Source organism: Pipra filicauda, unplaced genomic scaffold (genome assembly GCF_003945595.2).
Source record: "Pipra filicauda isolate LSUMZ 115617 unplaced genomic scaffold, ASM394559v2 scaffold265_size1292809_pilon, whole genome shotgun sequence".
NCBI classification, from domain to species: Eukaryota; Metazoa; Chordata; class Aves; order Passeriformes; family Pipridae; genus Pipra; species Pipra filicauda.
The window spans coordinates 369498-392676 of NW_024104382.1; the positions used below are offsets into that span (position 1 = coordinate 369498).

General features: G+C 43.2%; 1 long non-coding RNA gene across 1 annotated transcript in view; it reads left to right on the top strand.

The window, feature by feature from the left end:
* The window catches only part of LOC120323448, a 37005-nt gene extending 15244 nt beyond the window's left edge, over positions 1-21761 (top strand). The window contains exons 2-3 of the long non-coding RNA XR_005563885.1: positions 6561-6697; positions 21659-21761. This is a non-coding gene — a long non-coding RNA (uncharacterized LOC120323448). The remainder of the gene's footprint in view (positions 1-6560; positions 6698-21658) is intronic.
* Positions 21762-23179: the final 1418 nt, after the last annotated feature.

Consider the following 23179-nt stretch of genomic DNA (forward strand, 5'->3'; position numbering starts at 1 on the left):
GGCAGAGGGCTGCAGAGAAGCTCCCTCCAGGAGCACATCCCAGAATTTCATGAGCTGTGGGGAAGGGTGGATGGAATAGTTTGGAGGGTCAGACAAGGGTGCCAACACCCAGTGCCCTGGAGGAGTGAGAGACTGTGTGGCTGAGAGGCTCAGGGAAGCAGGGTGCACTTTCCCCTTCTTCTGCTCCCATTTCCATCCTTAGGCCTGGACGACTCTGTGTTCTGACCTGGGCAGGGAAGACATTTAAGCTGATATTCCCACCTCAGCCTGTGCTGACAGGAGCTATCTGCAGCCAAACATTTGAAGTAACTTCACAAGCCCTCAGGTTCCCCAGGGGGAGGAAGCTCATTTGTGGCTCTTGGAGCTCTTTGGCTGACCCTGAGCAGCACTGCTGGCTCAGAGACTTGCTGGTCACGTTTAAACTCTCCCTCGTGTCCATGGGGCTTGAGGCACAGGCAACCCTTTCCAGCTTTTTAGTCTCCTGCAGCTCCTGAGTCTGTTTAACCCTATATGAAGCAATTCTTGCTTTTCTCTCGTTAGTGGATGTCTGGATTAACATCAATGTGCCTTCTCCTGTCTCTGTCTTGCTGTCTCCTTCGTGCCTGTCCATGGGAAATGATGTCCCTTCTTTCCTTTCCTTTCTTCCTTGAGTTCAGAGGATGATGCCTCTCCCTCAGGAGAGAAGGTAGTCCCTTTCTCCTCAATAAAAAGACCTGGATTAAATAAATCCCTCACACCATTACTAGTGATCTGACCACAAGGACATCTTGTGCTGCTCCCCAAATAATGTGCAGCTCTGTGCTTGGAACGTGGCTTTCCACTCAGGAGGTTCAGAGAGGCAGTTTGAGGCAGCTTAATTCAATGTTTTATTATATCTGAATTCCTCCTCATGCCCAGAGTATTTTAGCACTGACAAGCTGGTAAGTCTGTCAGATCTTAATATATGTATGTAGTGATAGACACCCAACTGGTGTAAATCATTACATGCCACTGGAGTCAAAATTAGGAGCTGGCCAAGTGTTGCATAAGTCTGTGTTAGGCCATTTATTTTTACTCAATTATTTTTGGAAGCAAATTGTGAAGAATCCTTTCCTGTTCTTAGGATCCCCCTTGCTCCCTGTTTCACCTGCTTTTCCCTCTCTGGGATGAGCTGCTGTCAGTGCAGGCAGGGGAAGAGCAGGGCCCTGGGTGATGCTCACAACCTCTGTGGCCCAGCAGGGCTGAGGGGCAGCCCAGTAGTGTTGCACTAAATGCCACAAAAAAGCCCCAGAGCTGCTTTAGGAGATCAGGACTGGGAAGATAACACAGGATCACTATACTTCACGAGGTGTCCCCCTTGCTAACCATATTTCCTATTCTGTGCTGTTTTACACACCAGTAGTGTATAAATCCTTGCTTTCCGTGTCCCCGTGGAGCTGTCAATGTGAAATACACATTTCTGCACTGACTGGGATTCTCTGAATTATGCAAAGTTCTCTGAGCTGCCTCAGCAGGCCTTCTAAGTGAGCTTTCACTTCTCAATCTGATCAGCTGGTAAACGGTGTGGCACAGCACAGGCTGTGTGGGTCCAAGTTTTACCTGGAACTTACATAGCTGAGCCATGGAATGAGGATGAAAAGCCTTGTCTAAACCTTCCTGGGCTCCTGTCTGGAAGTCAGAACACGGCGTGTTCCCCCGTTTTGGGGGAACACGGGGTCAGATCAGGTCAGACTCTGACAGCAGTGACACGGGAAATTAATGGAAAAAATGAGGTTGTAGCAACATCAAAAGATTCCTGCATCAAAGTGTAGTAATTACCAGAACAGGAAAGATTTGAAATATCTGATAGCTCCTTATAAGATTACCAGTAATCAGAAGGGGAAAAAAAATTAGAATTAAAAAACTCGTGCAGAAAATTAGGAAAAAGAACTGAAGCGGCAACACGGCATTTTGGATCCTGCCCTCAAAAGCAGAGCATGGGTGAGACAAAGCCAGCTCTGAAACTGTAATAGAGACATTAGCAGTCCTTTCAGACTGGCAGAAGTTCAAGGATTTGAATGTGTCTGATGGAAGGATTGTTCACTTAATATGTATTTTTCTGTGAGGAGATGATCCTGGCATCAAATCCCATCTCGCCCGAACCCGCCCGAGTGTTTCTGTTGCTGTGAGCAGGTGGAGGCTGTGCCACACTGGAGGAGACCCCACTCTGTGCTCAGTGGCAGCACAGGAGATGACACAGACTTTGCTGAGGAATAAATCCTCCAAAGGAAGCTGCAGACACTTAGTGAAACCAGGCAAAACCTTCACTCCATTTGTCACAGGATGTGCAGTTCTCATTCAAGGCAGGTGAGGCGTTGATGATAACTTCCGAGTGCAGAAACTTAATCTACATCCAGAATAGTTTTAATTAACACTCTGCAGCTACCAAAGGTGAAAAATCAGCAGATGACTTATCAGTTTGGTGTCAGCTCTTGGATGGTACCAGGCCACAGGGCTTTCTTCTGCTTTCTTTTCACTTTTGGTGTCTGCTCCACCGAGTCCTTCTGTGCAAAGTGAAGGGGTGGGACTGAAGGGAAGCTGTTGTCTGTCGAATTTTGCGGGGCATAAATATCTTTCCCTCTCAAGTTAAGGAGGAAAGCAGACATGGTGAAAATTGCAGTCGTTACTTCACTATTGTTTCAGCTGCTCCCCTGCGATCCCAGGTGCTAAATTTTACCTTCAGCGACTGAGGGGGTGGCAGCGAGCACGTAATTGCCGAATTTACAAAAACAGGGGGGGAAAAAAGAAAAGGGGGGATGTGGAAATACTAAATGATCTCATCCTCCCGAGCCTTAATGGAAATGAATCGAGGCTGCTAGACAGCTCAGGAAGGCAATTACAGGGAAATAATCTGTGGTGTTTAGTGGAGCAGTGATGTGGGGCATGCTGAACATGATGGATCTGGCTGCTGTTTCCACTTAATAATAATGCACTTTTAGAACAGGCGGTGCTGCACATGTTTGTGCTTTTGTGTCTCTTTGTGTAGCACGGGAGCCAGCCAATTTTTATTTATCTTTTTTTTTCCTTCCACTGGGAATTGCCTTGAGCCCAGTGGCTGGAGTGGCTCGCAGCAGTGCAAGTTTCCCCTCAAGGCAAAGCTTCTGTAAGGCAGTATTTGCTTTTGTGAAGATCTTGGCCTTCCTTCCAACAGTCCAGCTGCTGGAAAATTGTGGCTTAGGGAGCTGTTTTGCTCTTTGAGGGTTGGTATGCATCCTGGTTGATAGCCATCCTTGGCTGAAGTCCCTGATATAGGTCAGAACGAGTTGTTACCAATAAAAAGTGTGTCTGCCTGGAAATAGATGCACTTATTAATAGAATCAAGCAGGGAAAGACCTTTTCTCTTCTTAAGCCGTAAGTCCTCCTTTCTGCTGCAGGGCTCTAGAGGCAGCTGAACAAGCTGTAACAAAAGAGACTCTCAAAAGTGGCCTGAACTATTTACTAGGCTTGAAAAGTTGGGTTAGATTTTCCTGCCCTTGCTCTCACTTGAAGCACAAGCACCATCACCTGGATGAAAGGGCTGCCTAGAGGAGCAGCAGGAGGGGTGCAGGTCCCACAGCACAGGACCAGCCTGGCTGTTGTGGTTCAGGTGTGTGATTCTTCATGTCACTGCTGTACCTCTGCCTGGCCATACAAACAACCCTGGACGTGGCTTTAAATGGCTGTGGGGTGCAAGTGAGCCTTGAGGAAACCAGTAATTGGACAAAATGTGTGTCTGTGCAGTTCCTGTCAGTACAAATGAGCTCTTATCCTTCTACAAGAAAGTTGGAGAGGGACTTAAGACAAGGGCCTGGAGTGACAGGACAAGTGGGAATGGCTTCAAACTGACAGAGAGAGAGTTTACATGAGATATTAGGAAGGAATTCTTCCCTGTGAGGGTGGGGAGGCCTCACAAGTTGCCCAGAGAAGCTGTGGCTGCCCCATCCCTGGAAGTGTCCAAGGCCAGGTTGGATGGGTCTTGGAACAACCTGGGCTGGTGGAAGGTGTCCCTGCCCATGGCAGGGGGTGGAACGAGATGGGCTTTAATGTCCCTTCTATTCAGTGGTTCTAAGAGTCTACATTTCTACTTTCTTCCACAGTAGGTCCTAAATCTGATGGATTTTTCCAACACCATGCCTTGTCAAGCTATCCAGTACAATCACCAGGCACCACTAATTTATTCTGCTTTCAGCTGTGGGCTCTGTCAAGCTGTTCCAGACTCCAAAACCCTCAGTCTGATTTCCAGGCCAAATACATTAGAATAAGCCCAGAGAAATGTAATAAAGACAAACACATTTAAATATTTATCTGGAATGAATGGAGAGAAATTCCAAACTCTGGAGATTTACTTGTTGCTAATGACTTGCTAATAAGTCAGTCTGATGCAGGCTGACAAGGAAATACTTTTCCCAATGTGAGGGGCTTGTTTTTCTATCTCATACTGATTACTTATGGAAGAGTTTCTTTCACCTGTAAAAACCTGGAAATCAAGTGAGAAGGGAAAGAAAGAACCTTGCACATTATCCATGCTGGAAATAGGCATCATTTGCTAGCTGGATCTTCACTACTCCATAAACAGCTCTGATCTCAAATTACAGAGAGATATGTCAATTGTTCTAAGCTGGAGTCCTCCAGATTTTGATTCCCTCAAGGATGGTTAAGGGTGTTTATAAAGGCAGAAAAGACAGTGTAAGTATAAGGAATGGATGGTTGTTTGCAAGGAGTAAATATGAAAAAATAAACAAACCGAAAATTAGAGAGATGAAAATTATACACAAAATAGTCTTTAACTCAGTGCATACTTTTGGTGGGAAGGAATAAAGTGTGGATTTTGAGACTGCCATTACCTTTTTTTTTTTTGGCATTTCAGAACACCACTTTGCAACCTCTCTGTTCTAAAATAGCAACCTTTAAAAATTAACCTCCGTCGTGAATATTTTTTGAATAACCAGGGAGTGAAATGAAACCAAATTTCTAAAGGAATACCAGATACTGTCTGGTAAAGAGAAGTTTTCATTTTTATTTCATCAAACACAACTTAAAGTACATAGAGATTTCACATCACTTTTAGTTTTGTTCTCCTGTCTTCTGTGAAGTTCATTGTCCACCCAGCTCTAACAAGAAATCGAGTTTGAAGATGGCATTTAGCTTCAGCATCTATATTTTTTTTCCTGATTTGCAAGTGTTAAGGTTCAAAAGAATTCATCTTTCATCCGGATATGTTTCTGTGGAGATTTATTTCACACTCAAAAGAAAGGGAAAAGGCAGATGTGCTACAGAATATTCTGAGCCACTGATGAAGGTGGATGTCCAAAGGAGACAGCACAGGGCCCAGAGTGGGAGAAGAGACCCTGTCCATGTGCTGGGTGTGGATAGGGAAGAGCCTGTGCAGTAATGAGACATCTACAAGGGACCTGAAAGCAAGTGAGGATGGGAAAACATAAGGAAATCTGGCAGCAGGGTTGGGTGTCTTCAGAATAAACTGCCCCAGCTGTGCTCCAAGAGTCAGAAGGTCAGACCCCCCCCAAAATCCATCTTCCCCCATGGCCACAGCACACGGTCAGTGATGGGGAAGGGAACCTGAGGCAAGGAAATTCCCAGCTGGATGCAAACAGCTCAGACAGAACCTGGTGGGGGATTGTGGGAAATATGCCCCTCTTTAAATTTAGAAAGACAGCATAAACTTAGGGAACAAAGCAACAAGGAAGAATTTATTCAACACATTGGGTCTTTCTCTCACCGAGTTTCCGGGGAAAAAGACACCTTTGGTTTAAATGCCATACATTTTATAGTTTCACAAAATCCCACCCTTTTCAGATAAGTTTTAATGTATTCAGCTTTACCTAAAAAGGTTTATTTTCTCTGAAAAGGGGCTTTTCCATTTTCCCAGTTGGCTGCAAGCCATCTCCTGTCAGAGGTGATGGATCTTCCTTTGTTCTTAGCCCAAAGAGAAAAGGAACCTCATGTACAAAATGACCCTAAAAGATTTAATTTTTAAGAATTTTCTCATTTCCCTTATCTCGGTGAAAGACACCCTGATACCCAAGTTCAGGTCTTGGAACTTGGATATCTTACAACTTCACGATATGCCTATTTATATAAAAAAAGTATTTTTATTTCTCATAGGCTGTTCAAGGGGCAGGGATGGGGTGAGGGGGAAGGGGCACTGAGAAAAAATGACAGTTGCACCAACCTGGGTTCCCATCTCAATTCTTTTGGATTTCCAGTCAGTCCCTTGAACTCAGACTCTGCCACCAACACCTTTCTTCCTGGAGCCTCTGAAAAAGGATTCACCCAGAGCGAGCTGGAATGGGCACCTGCCCCCCAGCCGGGTGTGTGCAGAGTGTGTTGTTTGCAGGGTGTGTTGTTTGCAGGGTGCATTGTTTGCAATGTGCATTGTTTGCAATGTGCATTGTTTACAGACTGCATTATTTGCAGGGTGCATTGTTTGCAGGGTGCATTGTTTGCAGTCTGCATTTCAGAGCCGTCCCTCCCGGCACGGGAGGGCATGTGCGTGTGAGAGGGGGGGATAATTGTGCTATTAATGATTGCTATTTTGATTACAGGATGCAATTGTCACTGCGGTTGGCAGCCAATCAAAGCGCCGTGAGTGGGAGCCCGCTGGTACTTTCCAATGGTCCTTGATTAAAAAGGAAGCTCTTGGCTATCTTCAAGCAGCAGGAGAGGAAGCAGCACGGAAAAGGTGAGGCAAGTGCCAGATTCTCACTCCCGATGGTTCACAGCTCATTTGCACCGTAGTTTAGTCACGGAATCTGCTTTTTTTCTCTCAACTTCTTCCCCACTTTGTTCCCAACCGAACGGTGATTGCAGCAGCCTCTGCTTTTCAGAGACAAAACCTGAGCGCTCAGATCTTTGCTCACATGTATTTTCCTGCAAATTAAATATGTGCTGTGCCTCCACAATCCATCTTCAGTTTATAAGCACGGTGGCTGGCTTTTCAACACACCCTTCCTCAATGCAGTTGTAGATAACCAAGTGTGTACCTGGAATCCATCCCTAGAAACTAGCAACAATTTACAGGTGCACTACAGTCCATTCAAGTGATGGCTGAATGCAAAAACACGCAGTGCTTCCCCCAGAATTTCTGTAGATTTTCAGGTAGTGGAAGTTAACTTTATCCTAGAAATTTCCTGGTACCAGGTGCGTAAAAAAAAGTAGAAAAAAAAAAAAAGTGTGTGTGTGTGTTGGTGTTGTTCCCTTGCTTATGATTTTGTTTTGGTTTGGTTGGGTTTTTTCCTAAAAACAATGGAGGAAAAGTGAGTAAACTCATCTAAACATCAACATTTTATCTGACTATAGTCCCTTACCAACAACTCACCAGAGTGTGTTATGGGGAGAGGGAGGAGTGGGGAGAATCTTGCATTGAAACTGTCACAAAGGATTGAATTGTGCCTCCAAGTTCTGTTAATCTGAAATGAGGTAGCTAAAATATCACCTCACCTCAGATGCTGCACATGCACCCAAACCATGGCCCAACAAAGCAGTGCTTGCTGCTGAGGAGGACTGAAATCAGGCTGAATTGTGCCCAGGTATTTTTGTGTGTTTGATAATTTGTTGTGCCTCAGGATACAGGAGATTCACAAAAGAAAAAGGAAGTCACAGGTTCATCTTTGGGTTTCATTCTGCTCTAACCTGAGGTGATGGATGTTGGCAGGACTCCGGGAATGTTTGATGTGAGCCTTGCAAATCCACTGTCAGGCTGATGGGGATGAAGGGATGAAGCTCAAAACTTCACTTAGTGCTCTCCCCTCTAAGTAGATGCACAGAGTATTCTCTGTGTTGTAGAAATTGCTGTGATTTTTAATGTTCCAATGTAGAGCAACACTGGCATCTTGTTTCTAATAATTCCTGGCAGAGAAGTTGGCTCTCACTCCAACCCACCATAAGGATGTCAATTCTCTGGTAGAAAACACATGGCCTCTGATACTTGGAATGCTCCTGGCTGGCTGCAGAATTATCTGACCCCGTGTTTTGCTAAAGCTAAATGAAAGTGGAGATATGTTTGGAATGTAAAGGTGTGTGTTACTGCATTAGCAGTGTTATCCATTAACATGGAATTTGATCTGGGGTGTGAAAGGGGCCGTGTCACCACATAGCCTTGTGCCATGATGTGTTTATTACGTGATATTAAGCCCTGGTAAAAAATACAGGACAGAAACAATCCTAAACAGTCTCTCAGGTAAAATGCAAGCACCTGTAGGCCGTGCTTTCAGAAACATTCACACAGCAGCAAAGAGGATTAAAAGCTCTATTACACTCTTTTCCCCTTGGAAACCCTGCTGGTGCATCCATCTTTTTAGCTTGTTAAATCAGGGATAAGGCTAAAAGGTAAACATTCAGATACAATTGTCATAGCACAAATAATAATAAAGAAACCCCAGCTTACAAGCTCTCTTGAAATCAGCAATAATTACATGTCTCTGGCACCAGGTCTCAGGCTGTTTTCTGTACCCTTTCATTACCCAACCAACGTGACAAGGCAACCCACACACTCCCAAATAACTGGAAAAGCAGCCTCTTATGGGACGGAGCTGAGAGTTAACACACACAGAGGTGGTATCTCTGGTTGTTAATAATGTGCAAGTGACAACTCTCAGGGGATTGGTTTGCAGCAGATACCACACTCACAGGGAAGCTTTGAGGAACGGGACTGAGTTTGGTCAGTTCAGCAGCTCTGAGGGGCGATGGGGAGGAGGGCAGGACACGTCTCTGGGCACACTGAGCTGAGCCAGGCCTAGAGATTGGCAAACTGTTCTTGTCTTTGCTGTCTGAGCAGCTGATTTGGATCTGCCATCAGTGGCTGAGGAAGCACTGCTCCCCTGCCACTTGTCTGCCGTGGATAATCTTTTCAGGAACTGAATCTCAAACACAAAATGCTGCAGGAAAGGGCCCCTTTGACTCCCGTGGTCTTTGAACAGGAGCAGGAGCAGGATGTTTTCTGGACGTCCTTCACGGCCAGGCACCTTCCAAAAAACTCCTAATCCTCTTACTCTATCAGCAAAGGAAAAGAGGGCAGATTTGAGGCTCGTGGTCACAGTGCATCAACTCTTTCTTCATCACAGTTTTTAGCCCCCATGCTGATAAGCATCCCTGATTTCCCACCCTGAGTTTGGCTCCACCATGGCCATGTCCTTTCAGCCAAGAACAGCCATCAGCTCGCTCCAATGGCTGTATTAAGATGAGCAAAACTTGGTTTTATACATTATATCATTTTTGTATGGTGTTATGTCACATCACTGCAAACAGGTAATGCCATTCTGATACTGAGCAAGGTATATTGAAGACAAAATGCAAGCAATTGGAGGCATAAATGGCTATAAAATCCAGAATTATTGTAGCCTCCTGCCCGTATGCAGATCCAGCTCCCCTCCAGGCACTCCAAGCAGGTGCAGGTGGTGGTCCTGCCATGGAATTACTCCCATAGAAATGAAAGAACTGCTGTACTATGCTGGATCAAAGACTCAGGTAACTCCCTGTCTTGTTCCTGACAGTAGCTGGTAGCAGGTTCACCGGGATGGCATCCACAAGAGAAAAGGTAATTATAAATTGCTGATTTTCCCAGCTTCTGGAGTTCAGAGCTTCCTGGGCTTGATCAGGTGTAATTCATGTATTAGCTTTGTGCAGCAACAGCAACTTATCTCAATGCATCTTTTTCCAGTCTGTTCACAGTTTCAGCCACTGAAATATCCTGGGGCAATGAGCTCCTCAAACCAATTCTTTATTTTGAGCTGAAAAAAAATATATATTTTTTTAATTTGTTTTAACCCTGTTGCCAACTTTTTTCATTATATACATCTTTGTCTTTATATTGAAAGAAACTGAATAATCTCTCCATGTTCATCTTCTCCGAGCAGCTCATAATTTCATAGGTTTATCTCACCTTTTGCCCTTCTTCATCCACCATTGTTGAATCATCACCATCTACTTAACTCCTATAATGTATCCAGTCACAAATTCTCTCCCAATGTATTTCTTCTACCATTTTTAGATGTCCTGGAAGCTTTTTACACTTCTTTGAAAGAAGTTTCCAGTTTGTTTATTGCAAACACATTTCTATCCTCAGCAATTTTCCATGTTCACCCCCATTTTCAGGTTATGTAGGGCTATTGAATATAAGCAGTTCTAAGAGACATCCTTTTACAACCTTGTTGAAAACCAATAAAAACCACCCTTACCTTTTGTTCCTTATATTATAACCTATTGTTAATCCACAAAAGAAGCAGTTCTTTTATCCCATGGTGGACTCTCTTCTTTAAGGCACTTAGTGAAGAAGTTTAATGGAAGTCTTTTGGAAATACAACTATGATATGTTGACCAATCCTTTTTGTTTACAAGCTCATAAACACCCTCAAAGAACTCCAGGAGATTTCTGGTTACAATTTTCTTCACAAAAGCAATATTGACTCATCCTATTTGTTCACATTCCTACTTGCTCTTTGCTGTATTATACTTCCACAAGTTGGCCAGCACAGACAATTATTTCCCTAATGAAAGAGAAATAATGGAAGAGATTACTCACTGCCCTTTAAATTTAAAGATGAGCAATGTCTCCAGGAAAGCACATCTTGATACAACACACCAATAATTGGTTTTGTGTCTGCCATTCCCAATTTTCAAGGAGTAGGAGGGAGAAATAAAGACAATGACAGAGTTGCTTACACTGTAATCGTGGAGGTAAAGTAGGGGGGAAAGCATCTGGAAGGGGAGGATGGTATTTTACATCAGCTGGAAAGGATCTTTTTGGCATGGGCTGAAGTGCTCTGGAAGTTTTTCTGTACAGTGGAGCACAGTCAAAGTTCCTCTGATGTGAAAATGCTCGTTTAGCTTTTAATTTCTGTTTAACATTTAACTTTTCTGTTACAGTGTACTTATTTCCTGGGTTTAGTTTGCCACCTGCAGACAAATTGTAAATGAGAGCACTTGGCTGGATGTGACGGATCTTTGTGGGTGACACACGTTTTGCAACGGGAGCAGTTATTGAACTTGGATTTTATTTTGAACTTTTTTACCCAGAAATCAAAGCTCACGACAAATGCTGATGGCCTGGAGTTCCTTACCTGTCACTGAGTAAATCTGTAATGCTCTAACAGGACTGGGGGAAACTTGCCTTGGTTGGAAAATTTAATTTGATAGTTCTCCACGGCTGTGGCAGTAAATATTCCTGGGTAGAAGGTGTCAGAGTGTTTAGTCCTATTACAGGAGAGAAAGCACACAAGCAACAGCTCTGACAGCCCATATAGACTTTCACCCAAATGTGGTATCTACTACAACACTGCTGTGGCAAGAGTGATAATAAATCATAAGCTCAGACTGGTCATCTGGAGCAGATTCCTTTTAAGCTTCAGCCTGTCCTGCTCCTATTAAAGTCAGCGACCGTTCCATGCCCTATTTTTTTGCCATTGATGCAGAAAATGGACTTTTTTCAGCCTTCAGATAATGTCTGGTATCCACAGGGCCAGATGCATTTTCAGGACTGTGTTTTACTCACCCTGGCTGATGAACTGTCCTTAAAAATGAGGGGTGGGCAGGGGGTGCTGTTACAGCACCTCTTGCAACAGATTCTTCTAGAAAAAAAACTAATATGTTGAATTTTCTGAGCTCTCAAGAGTGATACTGATAGCAGTGGGTAAAGTTCAAGAACAGAGAAACAAATAAGAAAAGCTGGCTGGTACATAGTTCTGAAATGGGCTGCAGGGACTTGCAAATCAAAAGCACAATCAGGTGCCAGAGCTTGAACTCTCTGCTGCTGGCACTTTTGCCATTTTCATGGATGTTTTCCTGCCACAGGAAACCATCAGGATGCCACAAGCCAATTTACCAGTCCAAAAGTGAAAAAAAAAAAAACCAACAACAACAACAAAAAAGCCAATTTTGAATATTTGTGATATCAGAGGATTCACATGGATGTCAACTGTTGTTCTGATCTTTAGGTTCAAACACGAGAAGAACAATAAAAATCAAAAAAATTGTCTTGTTTCACATCAGATATTTCAAAACAGCAATTTCCATGTGCTTCAGGAGTGTCTTGTAACAAGGAGCTCCACAGACAGATTATCCATGAGCTGAGGGTTTAAGACCTGAATGATCAAAAATTACCCTTTCTCCTTAGGAACAGATGATAATTTGGAAAGACAAACAAAGGAGTTTATATCCATACCAAAGTTAACCAACCTTCAGCATCCAAATACTCCATTTGGAGGGAGTTTTTTATTTTGTTTTAACTCTGATATTAATGTTCTATGACACTTAAGCCCAAGGAAGTGGCTACACTTGGAGCACAACTGTGAAATTATGGCATGACTAAAGGTACTGGGAGTTCGTCACTGAGTAGTTGCAGTATTTCTCCCTGTCATGCCTGAACATGTTTTGCCTGCATAAAGAGTGAATTTGGACCCCATTGTGATGGAAAATCTTGTAAAAGGATAGGGGGAAAAAAAAAGAAAAGAGAAACATACTTGTTTATAGGTGATGTCAGGAAAAGAAATAACCTCTGCAACAGTGTCTGGGTCTCCAGGGCTATGAAGGTGGCATTTTCCACCTGCACAAAATTTACTGGGAACATAAAATCCAACAAGGAGAAATGTATCATTTGTGCTGATACTCTGCTACAGAGATTCTGCTGAAGAATATTACCTCCCATGACTCTCTTCCCCCTAATGCAGGATCACCTCTAGTATTTCCATCCAGGAAGACTGGTGAATTAATCAGGGCCCATCTTCACGGGGTTGGATTATCCTCTTGTCTTCTCTTTTGGCCACAAGGAATTGGTTTCTTTTCCAGGGTGGAAGGAATAGAGATTTATGCAGATATGAAGAGCAGACATTGCACTAACAATACCCAGTCTCCAACATCTTGGACAAGGCAATTTATCTGAGCAATGGGTGGAAGAATTCAGAGGGTGAGGCTTGGCCAGGAGTGCCAGATTCATTTCCTCTCCTGTATGGAAGTACATCACTTTTAGCTGGATTCAAAGGGGACCATTAAAATATCTAAAATTGTAATAGTTAATCAAGAGGGAAGCTTCTGAATGTATTAAGTTTCATGGCTCCTCTTTAGATTTTTTTTTTCTATCATACTGGGGGTTTCTTAAATTATTTTTCTGGGTGGCAGGTTTTCACATTTTTCCCGTGAAGTCTCGTTTGATCATTTCCTGAGGTGAGTCACTTGGTGAAACAGTCACCGATCCTTATCCGTGCTGGCAGTTGTCATGTTACTCTAAAAGCTTTTTGAATAACAGTGTGAGGAGAAAATGGTTGTAACTCTGCCCCACAGCTGCCTTGTCCCAGCCTGACCCGGGAGCCTGAGCACAAATGAGCTGAGCTGCTCTGCCCTGAGCAGCCAGCAAAGAGCTGGCACCCAGCTCTGCTTTCAAATTCTTCTCCCCGTGTCTCAAGACAAAAGGAAACCAAGGGCTGAAAGAGAAAAGTAGAAGGTTACCAGAAAAGAAACCTTACTGTATGAGCACAAATCTTTTCTGTATTAACAGAAAAGAGAAAAGAAATCTCAGTTTTGGAGCTGCTGGATTGATCTTGTTCTGCACTACACCTGCAAGCTTGGGCAGAGCTACAGGCAGGAGGAAAACCTCTTTCCCACATAGTCCCATGGCAATTCCAGCATCTCCTGCTTTCTTCCTTATGCCATGATCATCCACTACTTCCCAGTTCATTATCTCATTCCTAGATCTCCACACAGAGAACCATCTCGGTCATTTCAGAACAATTACAGGATGGAGATTTACCTGACAAACCACTTCTATTAAACAATTTTGACCCCTTTGCCTGCACTGTGCAACCCCCTTTCACTTGGGACTGCTTTTGGTATCCCTGTAGCTTTTAGAGATCCATCACTGTTGGAAGAGTGAATTTCTCCAAAGGAAAATGGATCTTTATTCTTCCAGAAATGAAATTCTTTTCTCATCTCCTCCACGCTCAAATTAATTGGGTCCAAAATAAAAGTATAGTTCCCTCTTTTATGCAAAAGCAAAACATTTCTGAGTGGAGGAGATATTAGTGCTGCAGTGGCCTGGTTAATTAAAAAAATTGGATGTTTCACATTGCCATTATCTCCCACCACCCCATCCACTAGTCAAAGCCTCAAACAAAAATTGGCTTTCAGGGCAATGGATTTTCATTTGTTTGTTTGTTTGTTTTTCCATGTCCCTCAGGACAATGTTTTCTCTTTATTTCTCTCTCCAGTGTTTGTAATTTGGTCAGACAGGTCTTTATCATCCATTCCTAACACACACTTGTCTGAAAGTACCAATGGTTTCAACACTGTGTGAAGAATGGTTCTGTGTTGAAAGCGAGATTCAAGCACCCAAACTGCATTTGGTTCCCAGTGTTGACGCAGATTTTCCCTGGGAATATGGGGCAAAGCTGTGTAATGTTCCTGAGCTGGGGGAAGGGGCAGCCAGGGCACCCACAGAGTGTGACAGAGCTGGGTCACACCGGTGCCTCCTGCAGCCCTTCACTCTGAACCCAGCACTTCATGTGCTTTTCATCTCTCTGCACCTTCGTGTAACCTCCATAAAATCAAACCAAGAATTCCCTGCTCCTCCTTGCCCAGGTTTGTCCTCCACCCATGGCCAGCAAGCCTGCACTGAGCAGACATTCCTGCGCCGGGATAGATCCGTGTGTTTAACAGATTAAGTTAAAAACAATCTTCACCGCTTCATTTAACTAAAGCGTTTTTCCAGACAACTTCCTCTGCTCGAATGTTCCTTCTAATTATCATTTTCCCTTTACAATATGTTGTGTCATGCTGCTTAGGAGAAAGCTCCTAGCGAGAGGGAGCACTGGGGTTGTGAAGGAAATATGTCCTGGCTATTAGGAAGTTCAATGAAGCGCTGACTTTTATATCATCATGTAGGGATGGGTGAAACAGTCCAGAAAAAAACCACTGCCAGCTGAGCAGCAACGTGGGGTTTAAAAAAAAAACCCTCCGTTCCACAATGTTTTTTTAAGGTTTCTCCATCAGTTGCAAGATTATTTTGCTCTCTCTGACTGCTTCATCCCAACGGATTGGTCTCGGAGGTGGAGCTGGTGTGTGGAACTGCAGCCTGGCCAGGCTGTTTGCTTTGTGCCCTGAGTGGCTCTGCCCTGGGCTGCCTGGGGGCTGCTTCGCTCAGAAGGAATGATTTGGAGACAGCTTTCAGCCCAATTCCATGAGCTGTTTGCAGCTGTTAATTTAACAGTTTGGTGCTTCCATCTTCCATAGGCAGGAGCAGCTGCTCCAGTGCCTTAGACATCGAAACTTCATTTCCAGTAACAGGACTTGCAGGACTGGGAGATGGGAGGAAAATGCTTTTGCTCCACTGAACAGGGACAACATGGTGGTCACAGAAGTCAACAGAGAGAGATTTTACAAAATGAGCCTCTGTAAGCTACAGCTCTACAGGGATGAAACACGGAGAGCAGAAGAGCCATGAAAGCAAACCCGTCTTGGGAGAGCTTTTCTAGGGCACAGTGCCAGGGGAGCTCAATCAGCCCAAACAGTGAAAACATCAAGTATAAAGAATCTCTGTGTGTCCCTAAATGCATGTGAATTTAGGATTTTTCTTTATGGGAACACATCAAGCTGAACTTAGGACAGACCCTGTTCCTAAGCAGTAGTTACACCAAAGTGCTGCAGAACAAAGAGTCAAACTGATCTATGGCAGAAATTATGTTTCCATTTTATATCACCTGAAGGACTGATAAACTTTATGATCATGAAGTGACATCCAAAACCTCTCAGCCAAAGGCTTTTCATGAGCCAGTAGCACTGAAGTCAACAGGAAACTTTTCAGTGATTTCAAAACTAGTTTTTCACCCCCTTTTTAATAGAAAAAAATAAAAGGTGCTTTCTGTTGTTTGGGGTTTTTTTTGCTTGTTTTTGGTTTTGTAGGGGTTTTTTTGTTTGATTGTTTTGTGTTTGTGCATTTTTGGGGGTTTTGATTTATTTTTTTTAATTTTTTTTCCCCCAGCCCCTGTGTTAACTTGTCAGATCTGTTGTCAGGCTGTGGCAGAAGTTGAAAACTTAATCATTATGGTTTTTATTTTTATTTTGAATCATATCTATTTACTCTTTGTTTCTTTTTTATCTCATAAAGAGAACTTCATCCTCCAATATTGTTGTAAAATTATTTTCCTAAGTCCAGATTTTCCATTGCAAACACCTACACTTGCCACGAGAAGTTCTCCCTTTCAGCACATCTGCTGTGCTGCTCTGTCATACCTGTGCTCCAATTTGAATTCTAGGAAAAAAAAAAGATGTATCCAGGATTTTGGTGTTAATTGTGACTTTTTATTTTGCTTTATTTTGTTAAGCCATCCTAGAGCACCTGAACAATACGTTGTGTGGTGGATTTTTAGCAGCAGCAGCAGCTACCAAAAACCAGAAGCAGTTGGAAAGATTGCTCCATTCTTGTCAGATACAGCTGAAGGTCTTTTACATAGCCCTGGAAATTGTGCTAATTTTTCTGTTCTAGGGCACTTTGCAGGGTATTTGTGCCACACAATTGCAGACAGGTAATTTAATCAATTCACTTATATACCTGATCCTCTCTGCTTCCCTCTGTAATCAATGGGGAGCAGGAAGAGCTCCCAGAGTGGGACTTGGAACAGCTAAATTAGGCTCCTGGTTGAAATGCTGTTCAGAGCAGGCTGAGCTTCTCCTTTAATTACAGAGAAAGTCAAATTAGACCAGCTAGTCATCTCAGACTGCTGGGTGTGAATTCCTGCCTTTCTACACTTCCCTGTAGCCTCCAAATGAGAGAAGATCTCAACTCCCAAGTCCTTCTTCCATAAATACACTCCAGCTTCCTCTGTGGCTTGTTACACCAGGCAAAAGCAGGGGAGTGTAATGCTGGGAAAAGCTCCTGTTCAACAGCAGCATTATTCTCAAAAAGCCATTGCACAGCCTGGTCATAAAAACGTGCTGGTGGGTCTCCACACATGTCCAGGCCTTTGCAGCTCCAAGCCCAGCCTCCCTAAAAAAGTAACTTGGTCTTTCTCAGTTTTAACATCCACATTTAAACAGCACAACGCCAGGCTGGAGGGGCTCTGAGCAAGCTGGGCTAGTGGAAGGTGTCCCTGCCCAGGGAACAAGATGATCTTTAAGGTCCCTTCCAAGCCAAATAATTCTATGATTCTACGAACCCTGAGCTACAACCCCCTGAATTTTCACTAATTCAACTAGTTCAGCTCAACATTACTTCAAAGCTCAACCAGCACGTCACGAGCCTCAGCTCCTGGCTTTATATATATATTTCTGCATTCATGTACAGATGCTGATTTCCAGTCTGTTCATTAAGAAAACCCAATGCCCTTTTCAGAGTCACTGGAATATATGGTTTTGTCCTCTTGGGAGCTGCTGCCAGGGTTGTTTAGGATCTCAGCATTAAGAATGTTGGTTTTCCCTCTGATATGCTTGGTAGCTCACCCTGTGCCTTCAACAGCGGTGTGTTATTTATTGGCAATTTCTTATGCTTCTATAATTCTCCTCTGAATGGTCATTTGCTTTGCTGGCCAGCATTTAAGTCCTGAGATCGGTGATTTTTCTCATGGCCCATAAAATAAGAAAAGTAATTTCCTACTTTATTTCTGCCTGGTGGAAATCCATATCTGGAAAAGTGGAGTAGGCTCACAAGTCATTGTCAGGCACTGGGCAACTTATACAGTATGAAATCAAACGGCAAAATATGTTTTATAAATAGGTGTGCACATTTTTTAAAGAATCCTTGTGATCAGTAAAGTGTTCTAGTTTAGGTGAATAATCTCTCAAACCAGAAATGTAATATATATATTTTAAGTTGCCTGGTTAGACAAATACATTTATTACATGAGCTGTGATACCCAGTGGGAATTTCCCTGTGCCTTTATTGATTTGGACTATCTTGGAGTACTAGAGTATTTATGATATCTCAGTGATGCTCAGATGCTGTGGAATTCAAGCATGAAGCTAAACAGCTCCTCTGGTATTATCCATTCATCCATCTCTTTGACAGACAAAGGACAACCTTCCCCATTCAAGGACCTGCATCTGTCTTTTAATTCTGCTAAGGGATAGGTGGCAAATGTTTTTTTTCTGGAGTGGGGAACCTGGAAGTCAAAGGAATACTCAGCATCTAAAAGCCTCTCCCAGCAGAAGGAAGAGATGGGGGAGCAGGAGAACTGTGGAGAGATGAGGGGTCACCAGAGAGGCTGGGGAGGGCCTGAAGGAGATGAAGGATGGGGAGAAGCCAGCTTGTATGCATTAGATTATTATTTCTATTGTCATTTTTCTCTGAAAAGCTTTTATTTTAATGGATGATCAAATATTTTAAAGGACTGAGTAGGCAGTCACAGGCTGCTTTAAATTTCCTCCAGACTGTCCATTGTGCTCATGAGTGTCTGTCATGTGATGGAAGAGCTGAAAGCCTCAGGTCTGGGCAGGGAAGTCAACAAAGAGACCTGAGGGACCAGGTCTGTGGCTGGGTTGGGAGATCTGGTGCTAATTTGTGTACCTGGGCTAATCCTGGGTGTTGGAATGCCCATGGAAAACAGCTCAGCTTATGGAAATATTCCTAGAAAGGGAATGTTGAAACTGAAATCACAGTCTTTTTTCCTTTGGAAACCTGTTTTTAAGGAATCTGCTCATCCTAGTAGAGACCACAGTGATTCCAGGTGGTCTTTCCATCTTATTGAAGCAGAGCAAGCACTGAAGATCCCAAGGAAGCCGCTCACTGCCAATCTATCAAGCGAGAATTGTTTACTGAGGTTATTCAGTAAATAATTCCAATAGCCAATAATACAACAAAATCACCATCTGCCTGAGGATAACTGGAGAACAGAACAAGAGGCCAAATTCACAGAGCAGATTATTCCTCCAGCTCTGTTGGGAATGCTGGATGGGACCAGTTCATACTATTCTTTCATCAAGACCAAACAATCTTCTGCTTCCATGAATGCCAAATTAACTCTGAAGGATTTCAACTGATTGCAGACACCTAAACCCTTATTCTTTATCTAACCAACATGTTTACACAACCATTTGGGTTCCTTAGGAGACTTTTTAACTTGTAAACTGTGGAAAAATATTTCCCTGTGTTTGCTATTCAGTTCTGTTTGCTATTCTGTTGCAGTTTTCTAACTTTAACTGTTGAAAAAAGGTAAAAGACAGATGTGCCAATTGGGTAACTGAAAGTTAAACAACTGATTTCTTAATTTAAGCGTTTAAAGTTAAGTCATTGACTTAAAAGCCTGAGAGCTGCCTTGAACAAATTAAACAAATTTTAAAGAAATTTACCTGAATAGACTTCTGCAGACATTTCTGGGGACAGACACAGTGCCTCTTTGACCCACCTCTCATAGAAGGGACCCAAAGTAGCAGCTACACTGGAGCTACTGATCCCTTTAGGACAAGGGGAATTGGTCTCACGATGCACCAGGGGAGGTTCAGGCTGGATATTGGGGAAGGTTTCTTCACTGAGAGAGTGGTCAAGTATTGGAACAGACTGCAGCCTTCAAAAAAACCCAAGTAGATGTGGCCCTTCTCTGCAGGGTTTAGTGGGTGTGGTGGTACTTGGTCAAAAGTTGGACTTGTTGACCTTGGAAGTCCTTTCTTGTTGGAGCGAGTCCAGAGGAGGGCACCAAGATAATGTGAGGGCTGGAGCAGCTCTGCTCTGAGGAAAGGCTGAGAAAATTGGGATTGTTCAGCCTGGAGAAGAGAAGCTTCGGGGTGATCTAATTGTGGCCTTCCAGTGCCTGAAGGAGCAAAAAAAAAGATGGAGAGAGACTTTGGACAAGGGCCTGGAGTGACAGATCAAGGGGGAATGGCTTCAAACTGACAGAGAGGAAGTTTACATCAGATATTAGGAAAAAATCCTTCCCTGTGAGGGTGGGGAGGCCCTGGCACAGGTTGCCCAGAGAAACTGTGGCTGCCCCATCCCTGGAAGTGTCCAAGGCGAGGTTGGATGGGGCTTGGAGCAACCTGGGCTAGTGGAAGGTGTCCCTGCCCATGGCAAGGGGTTGGAACGAGATGGTCTTTAAGGTCCCTTCCAACCCAAATCTTCCTGTCATTCTGTGAGTATCAAAGCAAAGCAGGACAGAGGTCAGTGGGCTCAGATGCTCTTGGTCCAGCCCAGCCCTGCAGGCTGTGCAGTGAGATAATCAGCTCTGGGTCGAGCTGCTGGCACATCCTAACGAGAATGGCTGAATTAGGATCACAACTCCACTAAACCCAAGTGTTTGGTGAAGCTTCACAACTGGTGAAACTGGGGCAAAGCCAGGGAGCTCACAGCTCTCATGGTCCTGCCTTTGTGCCAGCGGCAGGATTTGGGTGGCAGAGGGGATTCTCCAGGTCCCCTTTCCAGTACTGGTGTTGACTTTGAGACTCATTCTGGTGATGCACTCACAAGCTTTATTTTGTGCAAAAGCCTGATAACGTCCACAGAAAAAGAAAAATCTCCCAGTTTGAGAGACTTGGGGAATTCAATCTCATAACTAATATTAATGAAGTTTATAGATTTTGCGAGTACCTCTATTACTCAAGTTGTCCTCAAAGCCTGGATTTGGCATTAAATGATGAGACTTTTGGAAAGAACACCGAGTCTTTTTAATGCTTGTTTTGGTATTATAACCTGAGATGTATATTTTCAAAACACTTCCTCTAACATCTGGGTCCAAGTTACAGCCTCGATTATTTTTATAGCACAATAGTGATTCTCATCTCAGTCACAAGACTGCAGAAAGCTGTGCTTTTTTGGGGAAAAATTCAAAACTCTGATAAAACAAACACATATTGGATATTAAATGACTGTAATGAGAAATCTCTTGTCTACCATCAACCAATCTTAAAATTGAGTTGAAATATTTTTGCCCTAAAGGTGAAAAGGCAGGTTACATTCTGGCATCAGGAGCAATGTTTTGTGTCTCAGAAGTCAAACATTTGGCCCTGTGACTGAAGATAATAATTTTTATCATTGATATCATATAATCTGTACTCATGTGTCTGTTCTATAGTTTCCACTGCAGTGTAAAACTGAAATAATGGTTTAATAGTGTCTTCAGCTATGGAAACCATATTATATTACTCATTGATTTTGTTCATGATATTTTGTCTAACACAGAAATAAGATTGCTGGTCTGAAGAATCATTAGAGTGATAAAGGTTTTCATATTCAGATGAATGCTATAACTTGGGGAAGCATAAACTGGAAATTCTTGGGAAAAAAATATGTAAGACACTTTATCTAATTGCCATTAAAAAAAAAAAAAAGAAGAAGAAAGACGTTTCAGTGATCTGGGAAATGAGGGTGCTGTCATGAGTTTAGAATTAAAGACTGGGAAAAAGACCCCACCACTTAATTCCAGCCCCCCCCCCCCCAATATTTATTTAAATTTATCACAGCATTGTTGGTAATAAACAGTAAGGTAAATGTTCACTTTGACAGCCAGATGATCATCCATAAGGATTATTTAATTGGATTATTATTTCTAACACTTAAGCAAAGATAAAGACTTTTTCTTTGTCTATTGTTTCCTTTAACAGGAGTTTTGTTTTCCTTCCCTTCCCCTTTCTTCTTGAATGATATTTTAAAAAAACCTTACAGTAAGAGGTTTCCAGGGTTGCATTATGCATTATAAACATAGATTTTTATTTGTTTGCCTAATTTTCTTTTCAGTTCCTTTCACCGCCACGAACTGGGAGATGACAAATGACTTTGTGAAGGGGTAAGAGGAAGAGCTTCTGCAGTGACATTTAAATTTGAACCCATGCTTGATGGCATGCAGATGATTTAAATGCGTGTCACCAACGCACAGCTCTAAAAGTGGATTTTAAAAACGCTTTTACTTCCTTTACTGCTGCTTTAACCTGCATCTGGAGAGCGCTACGAGCCAATGGAGCAACTGCAAATAAGCTGCAATTGTTGTCTTTCAAAGCTTTTTCCTGTGCCCCTCAGGTGAGCTGCGTTGGGGGGGTTGTAAACAATGATTATAATGAGAACTCTTACTATGCAGACAGAGCTGGCAGTGCTAAAGTCACCTCACAGGGCACACTCCTGACCCTGCCTCCAGGTTTGCTGTTCAGCAGGGGGTCACAGCCTGACAAACTCCCACAATTCACAACTCCACATCCACTGCCAGCAAGAGTGTTCATCCCTTCTCTGACCACATCCCGGGGGCAGAGCTGGGATCACCCTCACAGTGAATGATCTTCTGCGATCAGCACGTGCCTAATCCGGGTGCTTGACCTTCTCCTACTGTCCTCAGAAAGGTCTCCATCCTTCTCCACCTGCTATCATGCCCAAATCCAGCAGTGCTGTGTTAATATCCTCTCTTTTCTTGTTAAGAGCAGGATTGAATTAAATTCAAGCATAGAAGCACCGCTGACATTTGGGAATGTTTGGATCTCTACCAGCCTGTGATTGCTTGTGCCCCATTTGATTTACTGGGGAGGCAGAGGGAGGTGTGTTAATGCCATTACTCACTAGCAGAGCCAAAACCAAGCTCTTGAGATGTGAAGGATCTCCAAATCCAGGGCTATCGACGCATAATTGGCATGAAAACCCCCAAGATCCCTTGTGGTTTATTACGTGCTGAGCCACTGTGGGTTTAGCAGATTTGCAGACTCTATTAAACAACCTCTATTAAATAAAGACAAACTCAATGATTAAATGTCTCTGGGTACCTTGCATGAACTTACTGAGGCACTAACAGTGTAAAACCTGAATATTTCCCATTAATCAGCTGATATAAATATCTGATATAAAGGTGTTGAACAAAAAGGATAGTTTAATGCTTTTTATTTAGGGAAGTGAGAGATGGAAAAGGAAATGGCAGTTGTGTTTCAGGGGGAACACAGCTGATCTCTGTGCAGCAGCATTTCTGCTCTCCAGTCCGTGCTGCCACACTCAAATGTGTGCTGCATGGTGCCCTGACCCCTGTCTGATAAATACAAGCCAAAATAAAAACAGAGAATCTTCAATATTTTTTTTTTTTTTTGTAAGAGGTTGGATTAAGGGTCAGCTTCTCTGTTTGTCTCATCTGGGTGTCTCACTGCTCTCCTCTGCTCCCTCACCTGACCCTGACACGTCAAATGTCTCAGATGTCTCAGTGCTTGGGTGGATGGTGGTGGTTCCTTTATCACACCAGAGCTGCTCTGGAAAGGCAGCAACTTCTTCCTGAGGTGTTTTCATCCTTTT